Source organism: Colobus angolensis, unplaced genomic scaffold (genome assembly GCF_000951035.1).
Source record: "Colobus angolensis palliatus isolate OR3802 unplaced genomic scaffold, Cang.pa_1.0 Scaffold54, whole genome shotgun sequence".
NCBI lineage: Eukaryota > Metazoa > Chordata > Mammalia > Primates > Cercopithecidae > Colobus > Colobus angolensis.
In genome coordinates, this window is record NW_012118932.1 from 6,122,115 (window position 1) to 6,147,076 (window position 24,962).

The following is a 24,962-nucleotide window of genomic DNA, read 5'->3' on the forward strand; positions in this document are numbered from 1 at the left end:
GGCCTCCCAAAGTGCTGGGATTACAGGCGTGAGCCACCGTGCCTGGCCTATTGAAATATTTTATAGCAATGCTTTTAACCTTCTTGGCTTGAAAAAACCTTGACGAACATATGTAATGGCTAGACATCTTTTTACAAGTGATTTTAGCCTTTTAAAAAAGGTCTTGCTATCGTGTCCAGACTGGAGTGTAGCAGATATTCACAGGTGTGATCATAGCATATGACAGTCTTGAACTCCTGGGCTTGAGATTTTTCAGCCTGAGCTTCCCAGGGGACTATAGTCTTGTGCCACCACATTCGGTGGACTTTAGCCATTTGTTATAAAAACACACAAAAAACCGACCATTAATCACGAAGGAAGGTTATTTCAGCCCTGGCCAGTGTTATTGATAGTACATGACAGGACTGTGTGCTGATGTGCTAATTTCTGTTTGGTGGAAGGAATCAACTATCTTTAAGATAGGGTGGTACTTTCTGGTCAAGGAGGTAACACTTCAGTTAAATATTTTCGATAAAAATGAAATAAAAATGAAGAAACCCACTTTAATTAAAGTGAAAAATAGGCAAAATGGGCTCACTTCTATATTATCGTCTGCTGTTTCACTTACTAAGAACTTGTTATCATGATTTCTCTCTAACACAGATGGGCAATATTAATGCACATATATCCTTTAAGTTATTCTGGTTTTAATGAGATTCAAACTTTCTTCTCCTGGAGGGTTTTAAGAGGTAACTTATTGTTAAAAACTAGATTTAATGAAACCCCATTTAATCAAAAGTTTTGGGAATATGGTATTTCACATAATTGAATTCTTCAGATAACTCAAATTTACCCTCTATAATTTTCTTTAATACTGTTTGAAAATGGATAACTCCATTGTTCTCCATAGCACAGGATACTGGCCTATGTTTTCTTGATATTGAGGATTATCACTATGAATATCCATTATGTTATCACAGAGCAATACAGTCTACCCATTGTGGCTTTAATATCTTCTTCTCTAGTGTTGTGGGGTTAGCTGGCATTTCTTTCATAATAATTTAGCTTCACCCTAAGAATACTTCTTTGGTTCTATTTTTTTCCCTATTTCCTGTTTTGATCTTTTCAGAGGTGTAAAACAGCCAAGTTGAAATCAGTCACTATGTATTATGTAAAAGGGGCAAAATACCTTTATATGGTAGTTCACAATTTATAAAACTAACATATTGTTTTGTGTAATAATCAGTGCAAAAATGAGTGCTAGATATCATTATCTTCACTTTATAAATAAATATGAACTCAGAAAAGCAGACCAGAGTTTGTAAGTCCATATAGCCAGTAAATTTTAACCATAGAACTTGAACCCTAAGCTTTTGACTCCATGTACAATATATTTTGCATCATATCAAAGTTGTCAGTAATTTTCTGATCTTCGTCAGCTTCTTTTTTTTTCAATTGGGTTCAAAACTGTCTGAATAGAGGTAAAGTCTCCTGAAGTAAGGTTACTGACTAGATGTCCATTACTGTGCTTTTTTATCTAGCAATACAAAAGCTAAATACAATTCAGCTCTACTCATTGTAAAATATAGTCCTGGATACCTTGACTATCAGACATTGTTAATTCCGAGAAGATATCAAATATGGCTGCTTATATTGACTTAGAGAGAATCTACCAGATGTTCATGGGGACACTTAAGGAATTCTTTTTAATAAATAGTTATTAGAAAAAATATACAGTAAGAACTTCCACTTGCAGAGGTTCCTAGCTGAGTCCAAACTAAATTGACACACTATAGGGGTGTGGATTTAGGGGACTAAAGTCTGAGAAAGAAGCAGGCTTCCAAATCTTTCTAATCATGTGACCTTGTGGCAGAGCAGAAAAAGAGAAAGTTGAAGATAATGGGAAGATCGGCATAGACTCTTTCTCTTCATTTAGAATGGATTTAATGTCCTACAAAGAAAAAGGTTAGTCCTGAAGCTGAAGACTCTACCTTCATAAAATATTGTACAAGTCTCTGGGTATAAGGAGTATTTCCTAGCACACGATAAAAGTGACTCCTCATTTGAATAAGGGTATCCTTTCTACGTTTACATGAGACCCCAAAAAATTGTGGCACTGAGAATCTAGGTGTGTTTTCCTAGAAATCTTGCTCTTGTGGTAACCTCTTGGAGGGCAGAGATGAAATAAAAACGGGATAAGTAAAGCAAGAGAATAAAAATAGAAAGAGAATTTAAAACTACCATGATCTTGTGATGACTATACCTGACTTTCATTTGTGAGAACACATGTGGGAACTATGAGTGGTAAGTGGAAGAAGACAGAGTCAGAATGGGAAGAAGGGGATGTATAGGAGAAAAAGACTGGGATTTTGTTCTGTTGATGAATATGAAACTTCTTTAAAGTCCATAGGCCGGGGACCCAGGCAGTATTGTTCAACAGTGCAAATACTGATAAAAGCAAGGACAATATAGGTCAGCTGGATATTGTGGAATTTTTCTACTATAGTAAAATGGAGAGAGTTTTTGAAACTGCCAGAGGTTTTTTAAAAAATGAAGCAAGTTTCTTAGATTCCCTATTTAAGAAAGATTCTAGAAAACGAGGCGAGCACACTACTCAATTACTAAATATCTGTTTTCTTCTCTGCTAGAAGACTAATCTTTAGGCCAGATCAAATAGAGCAGATGATCTGAAAAATAAATTTTGTCTGTAATAAGTAAGATTAATAAAGCCATCTATTTTAATAAATTTAGGTTCCTAGTTGTATAAATTTATTTGCTAATTTATTAGGAAAGCATAGAGAATCAGGTGGATGCCTGAAAACTAGGTTTATCTAAAATGATTTATGTTTAAATTCATGAAAGAAGAGCTGTCTCCTAGAAGCCACAGCATATTCGAGCAGAAAAGAACCCTAAATATCAAGTGTGACTTAATTTTCAAAATAAGGAAATTAAATCAAAGGGAAGGAAATTAATTCGGCACAAGTGAGTCCTAAAAAATGTATCAAGCTCTTGACTTTTGCTCAATGATTTTTTTTTCTTCTCTTTGTCACATTCAGGTTCTTTAGAGATAATCTCAAGCATTGCTGTGAGAAGGTAAAATACACCAACTGCTAAAACCATATTGAGGCTAGAGTAAGGCAACTCATCATTATAAAGAGAATTTAATTTGGTAGGTTATCATCTCATTGATGCTCAAATTTTGAGTTAGACAACAAATATATCAATCACTGAGCAAATATTAGGACAACTTATTATTACCTTAAATAAAAGGACTGGAGATAGAAAAATCAAGTTTACTATTGAATATTCTAGTACAAAGTAAGAAAGAGAATACTAAGATTGTAGATATTTTTAACAAAACAGAGAGGAAAAGAGCAAGAACAGCTAGTAACTGGTTAAAAAGCATTGGACACTAGAAGCAAAAAGGATGTGGTTAGTGTGAGATTTTTCTTTTCCTGAAAAGTGATAGATTTCCTTAGTGCTTTAATAATAACATGGCAGTATCTGTATTTCCCCAGGAATGTTTTATTCAAAAGAAGTTGCTCAATATAAATGCCTGTTAATAGGCTATAGCTCGTAAAGCAATAAGTTATCTAGGTACATCAACAAAAGGAGTATAAAATTACATAGTAAAACCTTCTGGTTGAACCAGATATCAGAGAACATGGTTTATGGCTTTGAAAATGGAAAACGAATTTATAGTTTGAAGTGTCAGAAAAGATAAGCCTGTACCTGAATATTCTATGCCCCATTAACTGATAGTATGTTTCTATTTTCAGTAAAAGCCTAGAATAAAGCTTAATATATAGTATAGAATGCTGCCTTACATGTCCAAAAAAGCCAAATTATTATAGAGGCATGATTTCTGCTTTGAAAATTTTATTAAAAATTTTTAGCAGCTGAATTTTTATGGACCAGAGATGTATATTGTATATCCATTATGTGCCACACATGGTTGTAGGGACTACTGGAGATTCAAACATGGTGACCTCCCCTGAGAAATTTATTATTTATGAAGCAAACACTTACTGTGACATAAGACTGAGAGCGATCTGTTGAAATAGATGCACAAATGGAATCTACTTCGACACATGCACAAATGTGAAATAGTAATGCAAAAGGACAAAAAAAGATCCATCTTAGTTTGGGTGTTTTGGAAAGGCTTTAAAGAGAGACAGGGTTTGGAGAGTTGACCCCTGAAGCAGAAGGTGAGCAGAGTCTTCCAGGCAGAAACTGTGTCCAGGAACAGCAAAGTTCCCAGTAAGCTTGGACACAGAGAAAGTAATTGGCTGAGGCTGCAGAACAGGAAGAAATGGAGAGATACAGAATGAAGGAAGGCTTCTGTATGTTGTTTCATTTCCTGTCACTATAAACCAATTCACCTTGTGGCTTTTGTGGGAGATCACACACAAGAAAGCTCCAGGAACAGCTCATGGAAGGGTCCTGAACCTTCAGATGAGAGATGGACGCAGTGAGCTTCTGCTGTATATTTCTTGCAGCAAATTAGAAGCAGAGACTTCTCTAAATCAGCAGTGACCTTCTTCATATTCCTCTACTTTCTCAGGCAGCATTTATCTAAACTCAATCTATCCTAGTTCCTGGTTATGTTAAATTTATCTCCACTTCTTACATTACCTGGAAGTTCATTCTTTTATGTCTTTTTTTTTCTTTTTTTTTGAGTTGGAGTTTTGCTGTTGTTGCTCAGGCTGGAGTGCAATGGCACGATCTCGGCTCACCATAACCTCCGCCTCCCTGGTTCAAGCGATTTTCTTGCCTCAGCCTCCCGAATAGCTGGGATTACAGGCATGTACCACCATGCCCAGCTAATTTTATATTTTTAGTAGAGAAGGAGTTTCTCCATGTTGGTCAGGCTGGTCTCAAACTCCCGACCTCAGGTGATCCGCCCGCCTCGGCCTCCCAAAGTGCTGCGGTTACCGGCGTGAGTCACCGCACCTGGCCATTCCTTTTTGTCTTATGCTCATGCTGCTCGCAAGCTACCCCTCACTGAAATATTTTTCATCCCTTATTGGCTTAGGCAGCTACTACTCATCCTTCAAGATTCATCTCCAGTAATACTCATTTCTGAAGGATTTTCTGACAGCACCTAGGTAGAATAAGTCTTAGTTCATCCAAAACTCTTAGAACATTCCATATCACACACCTCAGTAACACATGTATTTGTGTAAACTTCATAAGAAATTCAATAAGGAGGTATAGCTGAATGGGATTGTTAAGATCTGTTGCCTCACGGAGCATGTTATCATCATCAAACTGATTGGAATAAATTATGAAATATGTCTACCTCTTCAACAGAAGCTGAGTCCCAGGAGAACAAGACATTCCATATCTCTTTGTTGCTAAGACCTAGCCTAGTTTAGCCTGGCTACATATTGGCTTAAAAGATGACTGGAAAAAAAAATCCAATCATTTATCCTCATTTGGTTCTATATTACATCTTAGAAATATTTTCTCCATACAAACAGTGCATTACACTGCCAATTAGTATTTTAAAACTTTTGAATATATCATATCTAAGAGCATTTTGCATAAGAAATTGCCCAGAGAATGCTTTTTTAAGTTATTGCATCTCTCTACAAACAAAAGTACATGTGTGAAAGCATTACATTTTAATTACCCATCTCAGTGAAGGATGATGTCCATTTTCTTTGCAATATTAATCACTTCCTATCACAAAGAATGCATCTCTACATACCTATACATACACACACACAATTAAAGCAGGTTGATGTTCTACTTACAAGCTTGGGAAGATAAACAGAGAAGACATCTTTTGATGGTAAAGAGCAGTGATGATTTAGTATATGACTATTTATGGTAATAAGTAAGTTATTTAAGTGGTTATGATATGCTTAAAATACTTTCTTGAAACAGGTTGCTTTTTTTTTAGAAAGAGCTGAGAAACAAAACAATATGTGTAAGTTTCATGTGTTGTATTGACACTTTTTATGATCTGATAGGTGGAAAATCCTATTACTGCCCAATAATATTTGTATAGGAAAAGGGTCGTATCACAAGATTTAAGAATGAAAGATGTGAGGAATCAAGTCCCACAACCTACTGTAATTCTAAAGCTTTTGGTGCACAATTAAAAGGACACCAGGCTGGGCATGGCGGCTCATGCCTGTAATCCCAGCACTTTGGGAGGCTGAGGTGGGTGGATCACCTGAGGTCAGGAGTTCCAGACTAGCCTGCCCAACATGGTGAAACCCTGTCTCTACTAAGAAATAACAACAACAACAACAACAACAAATTAGCCAGGCATGGCAGCGGGCACCTGCTACTTGGGAGGCTGAGGCAGGAGAATCACTTGAACCTGGAAGGTGGAGGTTGCAGTGAGCTGAGATTGCGCCACTGCACTCCAGCCTGGGTGGCAGAGAGAGACTTTGTCTCAAAAAACAAACAAACAAAAGGACACCAGGATATAGTTCTATAAATATGACTGATTCAGGACCTACTAATAGCATGTGGTTGAAGCTTTAGATAATAGATGAATATGTAATTGGGCATAATTTATTCACTGCCACCTTTTCCACCTACTTTTTTTTTTCTTTTTTTCCCAGCCAGAGTGTGTTTCTGATGCCAATTGTCTCTTCCTTCTGTGCTTACTTTGTGGAAGACAATTATGGAAGAAAGAACACCCCCTTCACGTACTTTTTTGCTTTTTCTTTTTATGATTATTCCATTTAAAAAATATTCCTGGAATCTGTATTTTAAGCTGATGTGATGAAAATAGAATGAACATGCTCCTGGAGAGCATATTTTGTATCACCTACTGTGTAATAGAGAATTTGGCCAGGCGTTGTTCCCACTTCCGACGAGGTAAATTCTGAATCCTAGGAATTTTTCACAGTGTCTCTGTGATTCACAGTGGGACCGCATCTGATCGTTTATGCTAATGAGGTGACTCACAGCAGGGGCCCCCCTAGATAGCTTATGCTAAGGAAATGACTCAGGATGGGGGGCTGGCCATAACAGAAAGACAGACAGGGTGATGCCATGTTTGAGGCTTTGAGCCATGTGATATCAGTCTGAAATCTGTGGAGACTGGATTCAACTGTGTGACCTATGATTGAAGAAGTCATACTCATTTAATGAAGCCCCAATAAAAACTTTCCGCATCAAAGCGGAGGTGGGTGTCCCTGGTTGGCACTCCTCTATGTACTGTCACACGTGGATGTGCTGGAAAAGTAATGCATCCTCGGTGACGATGGAAGCTTTGCAACCGAGAGCTTCCCACACCTTGCCTGAAGCATCTCTCTCTTTGGCCAATTCTGATTTCTATCAGTTTTGATATAACAAAATGGAAATCATAAAAATAGTGCTTTCCTGAGTTCTGTGAATCTTTCTAGCAAGTTATCAAACCTAGAGAACAATGGAAGCCCCTGAAATTGTAGCCGGCTGGCGTAAAGTGAGGGTGGCCTGAAGACTCCTAAACTTGTGTCTGGTGTCTGAAGTGAGGGCGTTAGTATGGCAGATTGTGTCCAAAGCCTATGAAGTTTGGCTTAACTTTGAGTATTTGTTGTCAGAACTCATTATACCTACATTATTTTTTTCCGTAAGGGTGAATTTGAGCACAGGGAAAGCTTACTGAGGTTCTCAGTGTTGTAATATGTTAGGGAAAAACCTGAGAGGGGAAATGAGGTCTAATCTCCTTCATCCCAGTGTTCCTTATGTTCTACCATGCTAGGTATTAACACAAAATCTTATCTTTATATCACAATAAAATTGTGATAGAGAATAAATCAAAGCAAGGAAAGGAATGGGCTAAGAATGTGAGCAAAATCCCACAGCTCTTAACTACTATTTATGGAAAGCTTAGTAGATGCTGGATGCTTTGCTAAGCACTTGAGAGTCATGGTCTTATTTAATCTTCACAACACATTTCTTCGAAGATCTCCATTTTACAGATGAAGAAGCTGAGGCTCATGGAATCTAAGAAACTTACACCAGGCAACAAAGATAAGAAGTAGAGAGTTAACATATTGGGGAGGCAAAATAAAGTCTTACAATAACAGATTCTGGAGGCCGTCAACCTTGATTCCTAAACACGCTTCATTTGAACGGTGACATGTTTTATGATGAACCTTTCAATCCTTTCTACAAAGAAATACTGTATTTTAAATTAAAAAGATTTTTTTTAAAGAGCTAGTATGTGAATCCAATGCAATCTCTCCCTTCAATCACGTTTTTTCACTTTATTTTTCATACTTGTAGTTAAGAAGTAAGTTTACATTTTTAATGAAAGAACAAATTTTGTATAATGTTTTAAAGAGACTTATTCTGAGCCAGTATGACTGACTACTGCTCACCGAAACAGTCTCAAAGAGTCCTGAGAAAATATGCCCTAGGCAGATGGATGACAGCTGGGTTTTATACATTTCAGGGAGGCAGGAGTTACAGGCACAAAGATCAATCAGTACATGGAAGGTATACATTAGTTCCACCCAAAAAGATGGGATGTCTTAAAGCAGGGGCTTACAAACCACAAGGGGATTCCAAGACTCTATAATCTGCAAATAAAGGACAAAACTTTGTCTAAAAACTTGGAGTTAGCAGGAAGGAATGTTTAAATTAAGATAAAGATGTGGTGTCAGTCAGCTATAACGTGACCTGTTTAGCAAGATGAATGTGCCGCAGATGTGACTTAACACTTGCCTTGCATGGCCTTAGGTTTTGTTTATAATGTGGTATCTTATTGTCACAAAGAGTGTTCTGTCAGCCTCAGGATCCCTGTTCTAACATTCCTGCTGGTAAGTGGTTGTGTCTAAACTCCAAAAACGATGTGGTATAATGAGGAGTGTCTAACTTTCCTTCCCATCATGGCTGGGGACTCAATTTTTAAGGTTTCTCTAGGGTCCCCTTGGCCAAGAGGCGGCTCATTCATTCAGCGACGGGCTTAAAATTTTATTTTTTCATTTACAAAACTATATGCATGAGATTGTTACTTGCTTTTATGAAAAATTTTAACAGGAACTATTAAATTGATAACAACCCATTCAAAGTAAGAATGCGGACTCAATATTGTGTGGCCTTGAGAAAATTTCTTGTCTAGTTGAAGAATCAGCTTTTTCTTCAGTTAAATGGAGACAAGAATGCTAATTGCATCTTGTGGTTGCTGTGAGATATAACTCCCTAGGTCAGTGCCCAGCACATAGCAAGCACTTGACAATAATTTCTACCAGAGCTTGCATTGTCAGCAATTTTATTGATTAATATCACTCAAGTGATTCAACTATTGCTGCTAAGTAAAATATGTACTTCTCTTTTGTATACTTGTTTGGTAGATGAAGGAATATTGAGGAAGGAATCAAATGATAGAGGACTTAGCCTGATGGTAAACTGGCTGACTTCAAGCTTGCTATTTTACTTTAAAAATGACAATTCTCTGAGTCAGTGTGAATGTCAACTCAAATAAGAAGATATATCTCAGTAGACTCCTTCAAGTTAAACACAGTACAGAACATATTGACAAATATAAATGATAAAGAATTCACCCATCTAAAGCTATGCCCAGTGACTCACACCTGTAATCCCAGCACTTTGGGAGGCCAAGGTGGGTGGGTCACCCGAGGTTGAGGGTTCGAGACCAGCCTGACCAACATGGAGAAACCCCATCTCTGCTGAAAATACAAAATCAGCCAGGCGTGGGGGTGCGTGCCTGTAATCCCAGCTACTCGGGAGGCTGAGGCAGGAGAATTGCCTGAACCCGGGAGGCAGAGGCGAGCCAAGATCACACCATTGCACTCCAGCCTGGGCAACAAGAACAAAACTCTGTCTAAAACAAACAAACAAACAAACAACAACAAAAAACATTCATCTATATGTATTGGAGATGTAGAAATTATCCTATAAACCTCATCAGCATATGTAACACATTTGTGAGATGTGGCTGGAAAGAAAAATAATTTTCAATTGGAGCAGAATGCAAATTGATAACTTAAGGCAATAATCACTTATGAAGAAAATATTACTAAAATATTGAAAGGAGTACATGGCTATGGAAATTACAAAGAATGAAGGAGCCAGGATTCCCTCTCACTCAGGGCCAGATCCTCCCTGCAATGCTGTTTTACTCAATTCCTTCTGGCATCTACATTGTCATGATTAAGTAGGATAAATGTTTTTCACTTAGCTTTGGAGTGTGCGATAGAAAAACAAGGCCGAATTACCAAGAATAGCAAAGAGCCTCTCTAAATTACTTCGTGTCTCAAGGACACAAGGCTGTGTGCAGAGGTGAAAAGCAGATAAAAGAAAAACCGACTACTCACACAGCAGCCACAAGTTATGAAGTTTAACTTTTCTCAGTTGAAAAGACCTGTTCATTGCTTTTAAATGACCTGATACTTTTCTTCCTTTGACGATATGTATGTGTCCTAGGTCCTCATTTATTCATTAAAATCTACAAAGCTATTAACAGCACAATGTGAGGTATAAACACTTTTGTTAATTAGAAGGCATCCCATTAATTAGAAAATTTATTAGACAACCAGGTGGTTCTGTGAATTAGCTTATGGTCAATTCTGGGAAATAATACTCTTTTCTAAAATATGAATACATTTGAGGGCACATTTTTAAAAATAGAAAAAGATCTGGATAATAGGATTCATTAATCACTGGAAGATATTGTGTGTGTGTGTGCGCGTGCCCACGCAGGCGCCTGTATATGGAGAGAGTCAAGGTTGCCAGCCCTAGAAGCATATTAACCTTTAGTGTGTTAAAACTTGTATCATAATAGTATATACCTGTAAAAAGTAGTATAGATACTCCTCTTACAAGATGCCTACACTAAGCACCCTCTTGTAACTTTACACTAAAACAGCTATGAAGACAAAAAAAAATTGAAAACTAAAAACCATGAAAAACTAGTACTATAATTATGAGGCAGATGCAAATGACTAAAATTTGCAAAGTTTAGCTTACAATTTATCTTGTTTTTCTTTTTAAGATACATTGTTGCCCAAAATATAAGTTGATTCATCTGTATTTATCTGGGCAGAGGTTCTGTAGCCAGAATTCAACATGGCAGTTAGTAAGGAAATAAATGAAGATCACTCAAATGGGAACAAACAAAAGCTATACAGAGCTTGCTACAGCACGGAAGCTAACTACCACCATGTGTGCTTTAGAGAGACTCAAAAGCAGACAGAGGAATGGGGAAGCTTTGAAAAAAAAGTTTTATGTATGCCCTGAGAAGAGACTATTGACATGGGAATGCTGAAGGCAGGCTAACTAGAAGGAGAGCACCCTGTGAGATTGGTTTAGGGTGTGTATTTGGCTTTGTCTGGTTGATCCTAAGTTGGAAGCAGGAACAAAAATACAGAAGGCTGTTAGTTATCAAGCCTTGGCTATTTGGGATCTATTGCTACAGGGGTTATTGTTTGGCTTCCTGGGCTGGTACCGTCTTCCTGAACTGGTTACTGTAAATAGTATGTGGGCTTCTTGGTCTGGTTTTGTAGGTAGCAGGGTGGCCTACTGGGCCGGTTGCTGCAGTTTGTGGTTAGAATTCTGTGTTTATAAATGGACTGCCCATGGTGGATTTGCATATTCAGTCTCTCATAAGAATTGGGATCTGGCAGTGACATGTGGCAATTGAGAGGGATAATCCTCACAAGAAAAGTACCATAAAAGTCAACAAAAGTGGGGAGCCACAAGTATCTATGTTTGCTAGCAATTGTGCTTTTTATGTATTACATCAATTTAAATTAATGAGGAACCTGCCAGAAGGAGACAGAGGAAGATGCTGCCTGCAATAGTTAATTGGATAAAAGCCAGTTCAGTGTTAGCTGCAGAGCTGTGCACCTACGACAACCTTCTCCTCAGCTAAAGATCTCAGAAGGGTTACACCACTTCCCAAGTGGACCCAGGGACATTCCAAGGGTTATCCAATGACAAGACTTTGTCTTTTTATGGAGATGAGTAAGAAAAAATAAACTCGATTAAATTTAGTTAATTTTTTATTAAAAAGGAAGAAAAACATTTAAAAAATCAACATTATACTTTAAGGGAAAATTCTACAGAATAAGAGAGCAAACACAGCATTCAGAAGACTCAGAGGAATTGTGTAACTTCAGAAAATGTTTTATTGCTGGATCCAAAAGAAAACCACAGTAAACTGTTTTAAGATCTTCATTAAAATTAAAGAAGACATGTCTTCTTTGAAAATGGATATGAAAGTCATAAGGGGAAATTTTTCTCTGATGAAAATGGAGATGGAAGAGATAAGCAAATATGTAAAGAAAACTGAAAGCTAAATAGCAGAATATGAATCTTCATTGGAAGTGTCAAGTCAATGATATAGCTCATAAACTTGAAGCTCCCTCAGGATGAGAGGAAAAATGCGTATTTCTATAAAAGATGAAAGACACCGCTGATATGGCCAGGGAGTAAGCCAAAAACTTACATATAATTTATATTTCTGAGGGAGAGATAGTAAAAAGGAAAGAAAAAAGCTATCAAATAATAATAATGATCATATGAAATAATTGCAGGTAACCTTTATTAAAGGCCTGTTATTCCTCAAGCTACATGCCTGTATTTTATTTTGATTGTTAAATTTAATACACACAACAGTACTATGAGTAGTTATATAATGACTCTAGTTAAAAAATGAGAAAATTGAGCTTAAAAGGGTATAATAATACTCTCCTAAGTCATTAAATGAAGCTTTGCTCATACAATTTAATTTTTTAAAAAATTCAGTAAATATATGGACCCGTACATATATTTTGCCAAAAATTTTTGTACTGTTAATAAGAAAAATGCAAGTATTCTAGTTTCTCTTTCTTTCACTGTCATCTCTTCCCTTCCTCCTTCTCCATCCCTCCCTCCTTCTCTCAGCAAAAAATTCTAACTAGATGTGTTCTACCACCACAACCAAAAAACTCGTTAGGAAAGACTGCTATGTGTCTGTAACCAACACCTATTTTAAGTTGTGGTTTACATGACCTGTTGGCTGTATTTGTCATTGTTGATCAATGCTTCTTAAAATTCTCCCTTTCGTTGGATCCTATGTTGCCATGCATTTTTGCTTTACATGTGCTATCCTATCTTTTTGCCTGTAAGAAACCCTGGCACAAAGTAAACTCTCAATACTTACCTGTTTTGTTTTCATATTATAAATTCTGAGACCTTGAACTTTCACCAACTGATGTGCAAAATTCTACTTTTGCAATGCCAGTGTTCATGCCCCTGGATAACTTCAGAAAGTCTCCAGTTTAATATGATCTTTAGTTCAAAAGAAAATATTTGTTGAAGTATTTCAAGTCTACTTGAGCCCAAAATAAACTGAAATGGAAAATGCAATCTACCATTGTTATGTTTTACATTTTAAAATTCTGTGAAAATGACAAAGAGTCATACTTTGGAAAGTCAAACATACATAATAATCCTGTCTTTAAAAGTTATCTTAATGAGAATAGGAGGAAATGGGGAATCACTGTGAGCTGTGAATGTACCTCATTGCTTGAATGTTCCTGCCTTTCCTGTAAATTATTTTGGTTATGAGGAAAGAAAAGAGGCATATAAAGAGAAGGTAAGAAGACTGTTCACTCCCCAAGTAAGCCTCATTTTCCCCATCTGGAAAATGGAGTGGTTCTACATATCACAAGAGGCGCTGAGTATAAAAATACAAAGCAAAAGTGTGTTTTCACATAAAATTATTTTATGCATTAATCCATTTATCCAAAAAATGAAAAATTTTTGAATAAAATGTAAAGTACTATGTGGCAAGTACTTTAAAAAACAGAGACATATCATGAGATAAGTACAATGCTCAAAAAAACCAGTGTTCTGATGGAGAAGATAGGCCTGAAACCAAATGACCCCAGAACAGTTTAATAATTGCTATAAAAGAGACATGAACAAAATGTTGCTAGGTGTCTCATCATCTCTTCCTTTAACTTTTCCAAGTTCCCTGTCCATATATCAGGTCTTATCCTTATGGAGTCTTTTCTCTTTTTTTAACTACTTCTTAATTGAATTATCATAGTTCTCTCTTAGGTTCTAGATTGTCTCATATCTAGTATATTCCCCACCTGACTGATGGTTGATTGTATTGAAATGTAGATATGAACAGGTACTTCTTGCCTACAAATTATTTGACAGCTTCTCAATGTCAGCAATTAAATTCCATGCTGCTTAGCTGGGCACAATCTTTCCTAACCCACCTCCTGTCTAGCTCTCTAGTCTCATCCCCCTTCACTCTCCTCTAGAAACATGCTTAGTTCCAGTTTTAATGAACTAGTTATTTTTAAAAACTAGCAGATTATTTCCCTCACCTGGGCCTTCATTCATGCTATTTTCTTCTACATGGTTAACAATTCATTTCACATGATTTTAGCTTAAATATTAACTTTTCAGAAAGGCCTTCCTGACAACTCTACCTAAAGTAGCCCTGACTTAATCCTCTTCTATATTGGCTCCCCTGCATCATGTCATCCTGTCACTGCCTTTTTCTTTGTGGTTTCGTGTGTGTGTGTGTGTGTGTGTGTGTGTGACGTTAGTTTTCCCCATTGGAATATTGCATCTTGAGGCAGGGAAATTGTGTGTTTTGGTTACCGTTTTGTCCGTCCAGTTTAGTACAGTTTCTATAACATAATGGCTGTTCCATAAATATGTGCTGAAGAAATCAAGTAAGCTTGCCCATATACCAAACAGATTCACGAGCTCATTCTGCTTCCGCATGACTCATCTGCATGAAAGACACAAAAAACTGGGGCATTTGATCTTGATCCTAAATCCAATTTTCTAGAAAAATAATCATGCCCTACAAGGATATGTTGGTAGTTTAAACTGGAACGAGAAATTCCCCCAAATCCCAAAACACATTCTCCCATTTTATGATGTTTGATTCATATAGAGGCCCACGTTTATGTTTCTCTAAGCAAAGCTCTTAATTTTTTGACTCCCTATCCACCTCACATTAATCTTTAAAATCCTGTTCCTGCCTTTTGTTTTTTTCTATACCAAACTGTCCTATGTATCTGCGGATTAATGTTGTGGCTTCATAGTGACAAACATATCATAAAAATGTTAAAATGTGTGGCTTGCTTAATATGTCTCAGTAATTTCCTTTGTTCCTATTTGACATGTGATTCATATATTTATTTAATAGATGTTTACTTGAAAAGTGCTCTGTGCAAAGCATTGTGGGAAGCACTAGCAGGAAATGTAGACTCCTCCTCTGAAAATGCTCAGCATAATGTTGGGAATGTAAAATTATTAAATACAAATATAATTGACAATAGCAATTTGAAGAACTCAGATGAGATTGGAGGAGGAAGACTTGAATCATTTTCCTGGATTGAAGAGTAAATTACCGTGTGACATTTGGCAAGTAACTTCACCTTTCTCAGCCCTAGTTTCTTATTTGTAATCCGGGATCTGAATTATGTAGCACAAAATTAAATTTCCAATGTATACAGGTCGCTGTAAATTTAGGAAATCAAAACTTAAGCAATGAAGTGTTTATCATGTTTATCAATTTGTCAAATATTAAACGAATAACAATTATTTGGCAAATTTCTTTGGAAATGGACATTCTTATAAACTGCAAGCAGATATGTAAATTGGTACAATCTACTTATAAGGCATAAAAATGTGAGCTGAGCATCGAATTCTTATTTACAAAAATTTTCATTATAGCAACATTTTAAAAATAGCTAACTGCATAAATATCTAAAATTAAGAAAATAGATTAGTATTTCATGGTCCATTTTAACCTTTAATTCTATTTCTGGAAGCTATTTAAAGTCCCTACAATGTGTCAGACTCAGTTTTAAGTGATGTATATGTATAACTCAATTTAATTTCTACCAAAAATATATGAGTTAGGCACTATTAGTACAGCCACACTGCAGATGAGGTAATAGTGAAACAATTAGCTTAGTGCCTGGCTGAAAAATAATAGGGTAAGGATTGAATTGACACAACTTAACTCCACAGTCCATGCTCTTAGGCACGGTAGCAAGCTCCCTTGTACCATGCCATGAATGGTATGAATTCACGGTAAAATCTACTCGAAATAATTCAGCAATAATAGATGAGAACTGATGAGTATGTAATGGTAGTACATACTTACCATGATGCACCACTTATAATGGTAGTAAAAATGGAAAGGGAAAAATAGCCTGGGATATGTGTGGCAAGCATTGTGGAGAATCAGATTGAATGTCGAGGGAAATAAAATAAGTTAACGGGGTTAATCAATATGGAGATCAATAAATAAAATAATGCAACCACTACTTATTAGGAACTTACTATGTTTTAAATGTTATGCTAGTCATTTAATACACCATCATACAAATTAATAAGATTTGATTAGTAGAGATAATTAAGTTGGATTTCATTTTAAACTCCTGGGGTTTGAGGTGTCCAAGGGGCATCCTATTGAGATATTTATAGGGAGTGCAGATGGAAGTGAAACATGCAGAATAAATCAGACAGGACGCTAGCAGGAGGTTCTTCCCAAGAGACATAGGAGTCTCAGGAAGCATAGGGTTAAATTGGTATCTACATATTTTATTTCTCAGTCAGGCTCAGTCAGCATTTTGCCTGATATCCATTTATATGGTAGATGTTATGTGGCTAATAAAATTCTCTAATATTTGTAGGCCATATGGCTTGTACCTCTTAAATTATCTCGAGTGCTATGACTATCAGGGTATAGGTATCACAGGAAATCTACATAGAACGTGGAATGATGTATTCTACAGAGCTTGTAGAAATGGGGTATAAAGTCATTTTTTTCTGAGTGTCTGTTCAACATGGTTTTCTGTTATAACAGACTGTCTATTATATCTTGACTGGATTAAAAACTCCCAGAAGACAATGTGCCTTCTGGAAGAGAGAGCACATAGGTCTTTCCACGTTTTTTCTATGAGGAATGCCATAGACAAAGAGGTAGTGCTGGGAGTAGAGCTGCAAAATTTAAGGAGCTGCCCCAAAGTTCAGCAACCAAGATAAATATTTTAATGCAATATTTTTAAAATTAAAAAGTTATGCAAATGCATTAAATAGCTATTAATATTAAAATAAAGATGGGATAAATACTATAGAGATTTCTTTCTGCTTCATGCTCTAATATAGTTCTGTATGGCACTACAAGAAAGTTCTTCAAGGAAGGACTTGCTGCCTAGCTATAAGAGGTCAGCTGTCAACATCTTTAGTGTCTGCCTTAACTGCAGGTTCCTCCCCTCCCTGAGGTCAACCCTTGCCAGGATGTCCACATGCATAATTGACGGAGGCAGAGGTAGAAAGGCCTAGCTATTCTGGCCTGATCAGAGAAAATTCTGAGGCATTGCTCTCTTCAGAATTTCTTGCCAGATTGGCCAGGCTTTATCTCATGTACACCTCAGTTCAACTTCTTCTTCAGCCCAATTTTGTTTCCCCCGCCTTCCTTCACACGTGTTGATCTTTAAAACATCTTGCATCCGAAATTCTGACTTAGTATCTGCGTTCAGAGGACCCAACCTGTGACTGGGTTACAGCTGCTGCCAAACCCAGCTTCATCTAGGTACTATGGTTTAGATTAAAAATGTAAGTTTGCATATTCTCTGGTTTCTTTTCTTAAAAATTTAAAGGTGCTGTTATACGTCAAGCTGTTTAGGAGAATAGGAATTGACTACAGACAATTTTCTAGCAATTAACTGCATACACGCAGTTATAGCAGACAGAATTATAAATAATATTTGATCATAGCTACACAGTGGTTTTACTATTAAAAAATCAAGTCCAATCTCAAAGTACATTTAAAGCCCTGTGCCCAGATTTGTTAGAGTGTCAGTTTCTCATAGTTATGGTTTGCATTCTCCTTTTGGGTTTACATTTCTTTTTTGTTCCTATTTATCACAGGATCTCATATCAGACTAGTAACATCCTTACATGATTCACTAGTTACAGAGAGTTCTCAAGGCTTTGGCTAGAATTTAATCAAAATTCTTAAATACAAATGTCGTTTTGCCTCAGGTATAAGATCTCATCAGCTGCATTTATATCAATCCAATTGATTCTTCTTGTCATGATTCTTCTTGTCATTAGCTGTTGAACAGATCTGTCCAAATGCTCCAAGTGCAGGAGATGTTTTCTCAAATGTACGTATGCTTACCAAGCCAGGAAGCTCAGCAACACTCCTCTTATGAGTGCTTTACAAAGGGGTGCCATCTTCTTCCAGGGAAATGAATTTTTCTTCCCCAAGCTTGAGGGAGGAAAAAATATGTTTTGGGTTGAGTGTTACCAGAAAGATTGACTCCCTTGAGGTAAAGTCCTTTTTATCCATGATATTCCCTCCTCTTTCCCCGTCTTCTTCCTTTCTTCCTTCCTTCTTCAACTGCAGAGCCCCACCTTAGCTGAGGGTCCCACTCTTCCTTGGCTGCTCACATTTAGGAAATGTTGCATTCTACCTTACGCCTTCCAGCCTCAAGGAGGTTTTAATTTTAGTTGTTCTGTGTTCACTACATACAAGTTATATCTGTATCCAGGTAGACAATAATTTTTTCTTCACCAGAATGCCTCCGCCACTCCCCGGCCAAAAAAAAATAGTTACTGGCTTGGGACTCAGAACCAAAGGGTTGTAGTATTTGCCCTACTGCAACTATGGTACTTGACGTCGATTAATCACCTGACTTGTCTGAATTCCAACCCTTCTCACTGGTCTATGGAGACATTTGCTGAATTGTTGTTGTCGCTTTTAGTTTCAAAGCAGAATGACACTTTGGGTCTATTCTAGGGATAGCTTTGAAAAATTACATGTGTAGTCTTAAAGATTTAGTAGGATTATGGATATATGTGAGGGCTATGGAGTGAGTTATAGATATGAATTCTGAGGTTACTAAATAATATTTAGAAGGCTTTCAGCATATCACACAACCTCGCAGATTCTTAGTCCATTTATATGTGAACAAAGGGGATAATAGTAATTAATTTCCATGGATATTTGGAAGAATTGAGACTCCTCTCATCAAAAAAGAGTAATTCATGGCTTGTAATAGTGAGTTTATATTTGTTTGTCATCATTATCATTGGAAAATGTGCAGTATTTTTGTCAGACTCTTTTTTAAATGAACATTTTTGCTTGATTGTATTTAGTTTCTGAGTTTATAATAGGTATTAATTTGCATGGTTTTGTAATATGTAAGGTGCTTTGAGCTCTCTGAGGAAAAGCATTATGTAATTAACAAACATTATTCACTACTCTGATGTGTGAATGCTCAAGGCTCTAGACACATACATCTTAAAGGAAATATTAACTTCAAAATCTACATAAACCCTATAAATACATACTTAAAAAACACTGACAATTTGTAATTTTTCACTTTTCTGTTAAAAGGAAAAGCAAAGACAAAAAGTTACCATAGTGCAAAATGTATGACATGATTATGAAATGCTAGAATTCAAATCTTTAGTATCAATTTTCTGCCAGTTAAATATAAGAAATGATAATTAGGACTCCTGCCAATCTTTGACAGTTACAATCAAAATTCTGTCTATATGTGTTTGAGCTATGCACATTTCCTTAGTGTTATATTAGCTTTCTACATTTGCACATAAGCTAACAGCACATTTGTGAATTTTAAAAATCATCCTCATTATTCTGTTAGAAGAAAATAGACATAATTAACCCTTTGTATTATGAGAAAATAGAAGCACAAAGAGTTTAAGTCATTTGCCTATGATCCCATTAAAGACTAAATTTACACTACTGCCAGTCTGGTAATGGTTATCTATAAAACGTAAAAAGAATGATTGTTCCAATTTTATTGGAATGTAGATTTGAGGTGTAGGTTAGAACAAGTTGAAAGGGTCCTTGAAATTACTGCTAAGAAATTTGGGTATTTGTATGAATAGAATCGAAGAGAAACATTTGAAGGCTGTGAAACAAATGACTCCCCATATCAGAACTGTGGTATGAAAAGATTAATTTGGAGGAGCCATGAAGATCAAGAGGAATAGAGGCAGACTGGGTGATTGCACAAGTTCAGAAAATAAGACAATGATGAACAAAACCATCAAGGAAGCAATCTAAATATAGCGAAGACTAAATTGTTAAAAGACTTGGGAAAATAGGGATTATAGAAATTAAAGAGGGTACAATGATTAAATCCCTCTTATTTGCCTGAGTTCTGAAGCAGTCAGTTGTTAAATAGGACAGAGGAATCCAAAAGATGCAGATAAATAAATCAGCTTAATGGCTTGGGTTTTTAGTTTAGCCGGACTGTAGACAATTGTCTTGCTGCACTGTAATTAAACAATTTGGCTGGATAATTGTAGGCCTACCTGATGTGGATGCCTTTGTAACTAGCCATGGAGAAGTGGAGAATGCCTAGAATGTATGTTTTCTGTTGGCAATATGCTTCTGAAAAAGCAGGAAAGTTGAAGTTCAACTGAGCATGGCTAGTTCGTCTTTCCAAATTTGCTAACCAGAAAGTTACCTCTCCTCTTTCCAGGAACAGAGAACAAATGGTAAAGAAAGAGACCAGGATTGACCAAAAGATTATTCCAGGGAAGTTCTTCCACAGGAAAACATGAAGACTTGGAAATAAGTGAAAAATCATGAAAAAGTCATCCCTGAATGACTTACATTTAACTTAAGTCTGTAGGAAATAATCTGTGACAAATTCAGCCTAAAGCAGGGTTTTCCAGCCTAAGCACTAATAAAATCTTTGGTCAGATATATTTTTTGTTTTTTTCAGAGATGAGGTCACACTCTGTGACCCAGGCTGGAGCAAAGTGGTGTGATCATAGCTCAATGCAGCTTCAAACTTCTGGCTTAGCCTTTCAGGCAGCTGAGGTGACAGACACAAGCCACCCCACTAGGCAGACATTTCTTTTCTAGGGGGAGCACTCGTGGGTGTTGTAGGATGTTGAGCAATACCCTTGGCCTCTACCTACTAAATGACAAGCCAATATCACACCTCCAGGTTTGATACCCCAAAAAGTTTCCATACATTGCCAAATCTCTTTCAAGGAGCAAAATCTCCCTCATCTCCCAGTTGAGAATCATTGACCTAAATGGGGAAAGCTTTGAACCATGGCTTTGGGATCAGGTAGGCATTCCTGTATCTCCATGACCATTTTTTTATGCCCTTGGAAATCTAAACTTTAATGTTTCCAAATACATTGTTCTTGAGTCTCTGCATGTATGTTATCTTAACTTTTGTTTAAATTTGAAAATACTATGTTTATCATTATGGGGAAATACAATTTTCCTTGACCCTGAAATTTTGGAGACACTTTGATAGCTGGAAATGGCTGGGAAAATGCTACTGGGAATTCCTTATGTATAACACTTATCCTAGTTTGGAAAGAAATATTTTAGTTTTAAAATATTTTAAAAACCCTCTATATCAGGGATAGAAGACTATACAACTTTTATACAAGGAAATAGGTAGCACTGTGATTAGTAATATCCCAGTCATTATTGCTTTTTAGGCATTCAATTATGAGCTCTCTGAAGATATTTTAGCATTGGGCTTTATTTATTTAATATTCATCTGGAATATAAATAAAGGGGGGGGTGCCACTCACTATAGCAGATTTGAAATAAAAAATAAAAAGTCAAAAAGATACTATTTTTCCCCCTACAATTGTGGTTAGCACAAACAGCACTAGGATTTAATAACGACACTTAGGTTCAAGGCTTAGTTTTTCTCCTGACTAGGTTCTTTACCTTGAAAAAGTCATTTCACCTTTCTAGGACTAAGGGGATGTGTGGGAGTCAGAGCAACCTTCCACAGTGCTGTGTAGTTGCTTACATGGATTGGATAGTTTTTCTCCAATTCATAGTTGTCCTGAAAGCATGCCTTTGTCCCCTAAGAAGGCTCCCCAATTGGTAGTTCTTGAAGTTTGCTGTATTTTTCACCGCAAAACTCAGGCCCTATATTACAGACCTGTGGTCCCAGCTCTTCAGGAGGCTGAGGTGGAGGATCCCTAATAGCCAGAAGTTCCAGGCTGCAGTGCACTGTGATCACACCTGTGAATAGCCACTGCATTCAAGCCTGGGAAACAGAGTGGGACAACATTTCCAAATGAAAAATTTTTAAAAAGTCAAATTCCCATTCAATTACGTAAGCCACTGTAGCGCAAAAACAACGTTTACTCTCAACCTAGTGCTTTATCTTCTCCTCTTCTCTTAGGCTCTAGCCTTGCGATTGTTTCCGAGATTTTCAGTGCTTTGTGGCTTCTTTGTCATTTTCTGTTGTTTTCAGTGATAGGTGAGTTGCCACTATCAGAAATGGGAAATCTGATACATTCAATATAAATAATGGGTACACTGAGTAATATAACAATTGGAACGGGAGGCTGAGGCAGGAGAATGGCGTAAGCCTGGGAGGCGGAGCTTGCAGTGAGCTGAGATCCGGCCACTGCACTCCAGCCTGGGTGACAGAGCGAGACTCCGTCTCAAAAAAAAAAAAAAAAAACAACAACAACAACAATTGGAAAGCACTACAATGTAAGTATTAAGAACAAGTCCATGAAACTCTTGGGTTATTTATTTCAATTTTTACCAAGTTATTTATATTTTTTCATGTTGAATACATCACTTTATATTACATTTTGTCTTCATAGTGTTTTATAAAGAGTATAATACACACAAATGAATATTTTTTTCCTATTTTCATTTAACATTGGTGAAAGGTATAAATAATAGTAAGATGAAGAACTTGTATCCAATGTGTAATTTAAATTGAATATTGTAAATTTTTTAACCCCAAGAGTGAACAATTATTCTGAATTTTGCATTCATTAATCCTGTACTTTCTTGCATCATTCTTATGTTGTTACATATTGATCACGTTTTTTGTAATAGTGAAAATTTCTATTATACACACTGATTATTGAATATTTCATGAATTGTATATACTTATTTATTAAACTCTTCAATATTAGACATTTGGTTTGTTTTCACTTTTAAAAATAAATCATGTTGACTGGGCGCGGTGGCTCATGCCTGAAATCCTAGCACTTTGGGAGACCGAGTAGGGCGGATCACAAAGTCAGGAGTTGGAGACCATCCTGGCTAACACAGAGAAACCCCATCTCTACTGAAACTACAAAAAATTAGCGGGGCATGGTGGCGTGTGCCTGTAGTTCCAGCTACTCGGGAGGCTGAGGCAGGAGAATCACTTGAACCTGGGAGGCAGAGGTTGCAGTGAGCTGAGATTTCATGACTGCACTCCAGCCTGGGTGACAGAGCGAGACTGTGTCTCAAACAAAAAAAAATAAAATAAAATAAATTAATTATGCTGTTATTCATCTCTAGGCATGAGACTTCCATTATATGTTTGTATACTTGGGATATAAGATCAAGAAATGAAATTAAGGAATTAAATATATTTTTAAAAATCTTTGATTTTGCACTTAAATCCTTTTCAGAGAAGTATGTACTTTTTTATCAGGATAGTACTGTGATTAACGAGGTAGAATCTTTAATCAGACCACATGAGTTAAAGCCCCAATTTCCCTTCAGCTAACTGCCTGCTTGGGCAAGTTCTTAATTGCTCTGTGTTTCTTTATTTATTTATGTTTGTAAAGTGATACAAACAAAATACCTACTTCATATTTTTGAATATTTAATGAAGTAATAGAATTTACATAAATATGCTGTAAGCAAAAGATTTAATAACTGATAAATATCAGTATCAATATGAGCGTGCTGTACTAACAACATACTATTGTGATGAATAATTTGTATATTTTTAGAAATATTTACCAGCATCTGAAGTAAAATTATATTTTTAGTTTATGTTTCCTTTAATTACTATTTATTTTTATATATGCAGTAACTATATATTTTATAAATCAGAAAGCCGTAACTGTTTCATTGACATAAAGGAATATTTGTATTCTTATGAATTTTTATTAACTCTAATTACAAAGAAATTTAGCTGTTTTTATACAATGCTTTTTGCAAATGTTTCTCCTATTTTACAATTTTTCATTTTGTTTTTGTTTGAAGATACAGATCTGAAAATTTGCAATGCAATAAAATGTTTGGATTCTATCTCTGGTGACTTCTCCCATTGGAATTATGTTTAGCATGTGTTTTCTTATCTTAGAAAATATTAGTCTAAAAATTTCCTTTCAGTTAAGCCATTTTACTTTTGAAATTAAATACATCAGGAATTTATTTTGGTCTAAGTTATGATATTATTTATGCCCCCTCATTAATTCCAAGAGCTATTCAGCAGAAATTCTAGAGTATTGAAGAAAAAGAAGTTGTTATTGGAAAATGATTATGGTGTCTCTGTTGCCAGTAGCTCTTATTAATTTGTCTTATTGTTGTTTGTTCCAAACTGAAGAGCTGAGCCACCAGTGTTTCTCTGTTAAGTATAATATTTGCTACTGGATTTCAGAATAACAGTCACTTTTCATCACATGAAAAATACCCTTCTATTTTGGATTTCTCAGCATTTTAATGAGGAATAGTTATTAAACTTTATTAAATTTCTTTCTTACATTGTTAGAAACGTCCATTCCTTTCTCCAATATCTTTTTAAAGGGCCATGCACAATTGAGGAAAATGTGCAAAACAAATAGTCAAGGTAATTGCACATTCTGTACTTTTTAAACTTCTATATCATAGTTGTACATGTTTGGGGGGAACATGTGATATTTTAATATATGTATAAAATGTGTAATGATTAAATCAGGGTAATTGGGATTTTTGGCAACTCACACATTTATCTTTTCTTTGTGTTGGGAACATTACAATTATTCCCTTCTAGCTATTTTAAAATATACAATACATTAATGATAACTATAATTTCTCTACTGTTGCACATTCTGTATTATTAGCTAAGGTTTTGAATCTAATATCTTAGATGTTAGGCTTGGATCATGTTCTTTCTCATACTAAGCTAAATTCTCCCTGTTAATTTTTCTATATAATAATGTAAAGAAGTGATAATAATGATGTTGAGAATTAATATAATGATGACAATGACTATAGTTAATACTTATGGAAT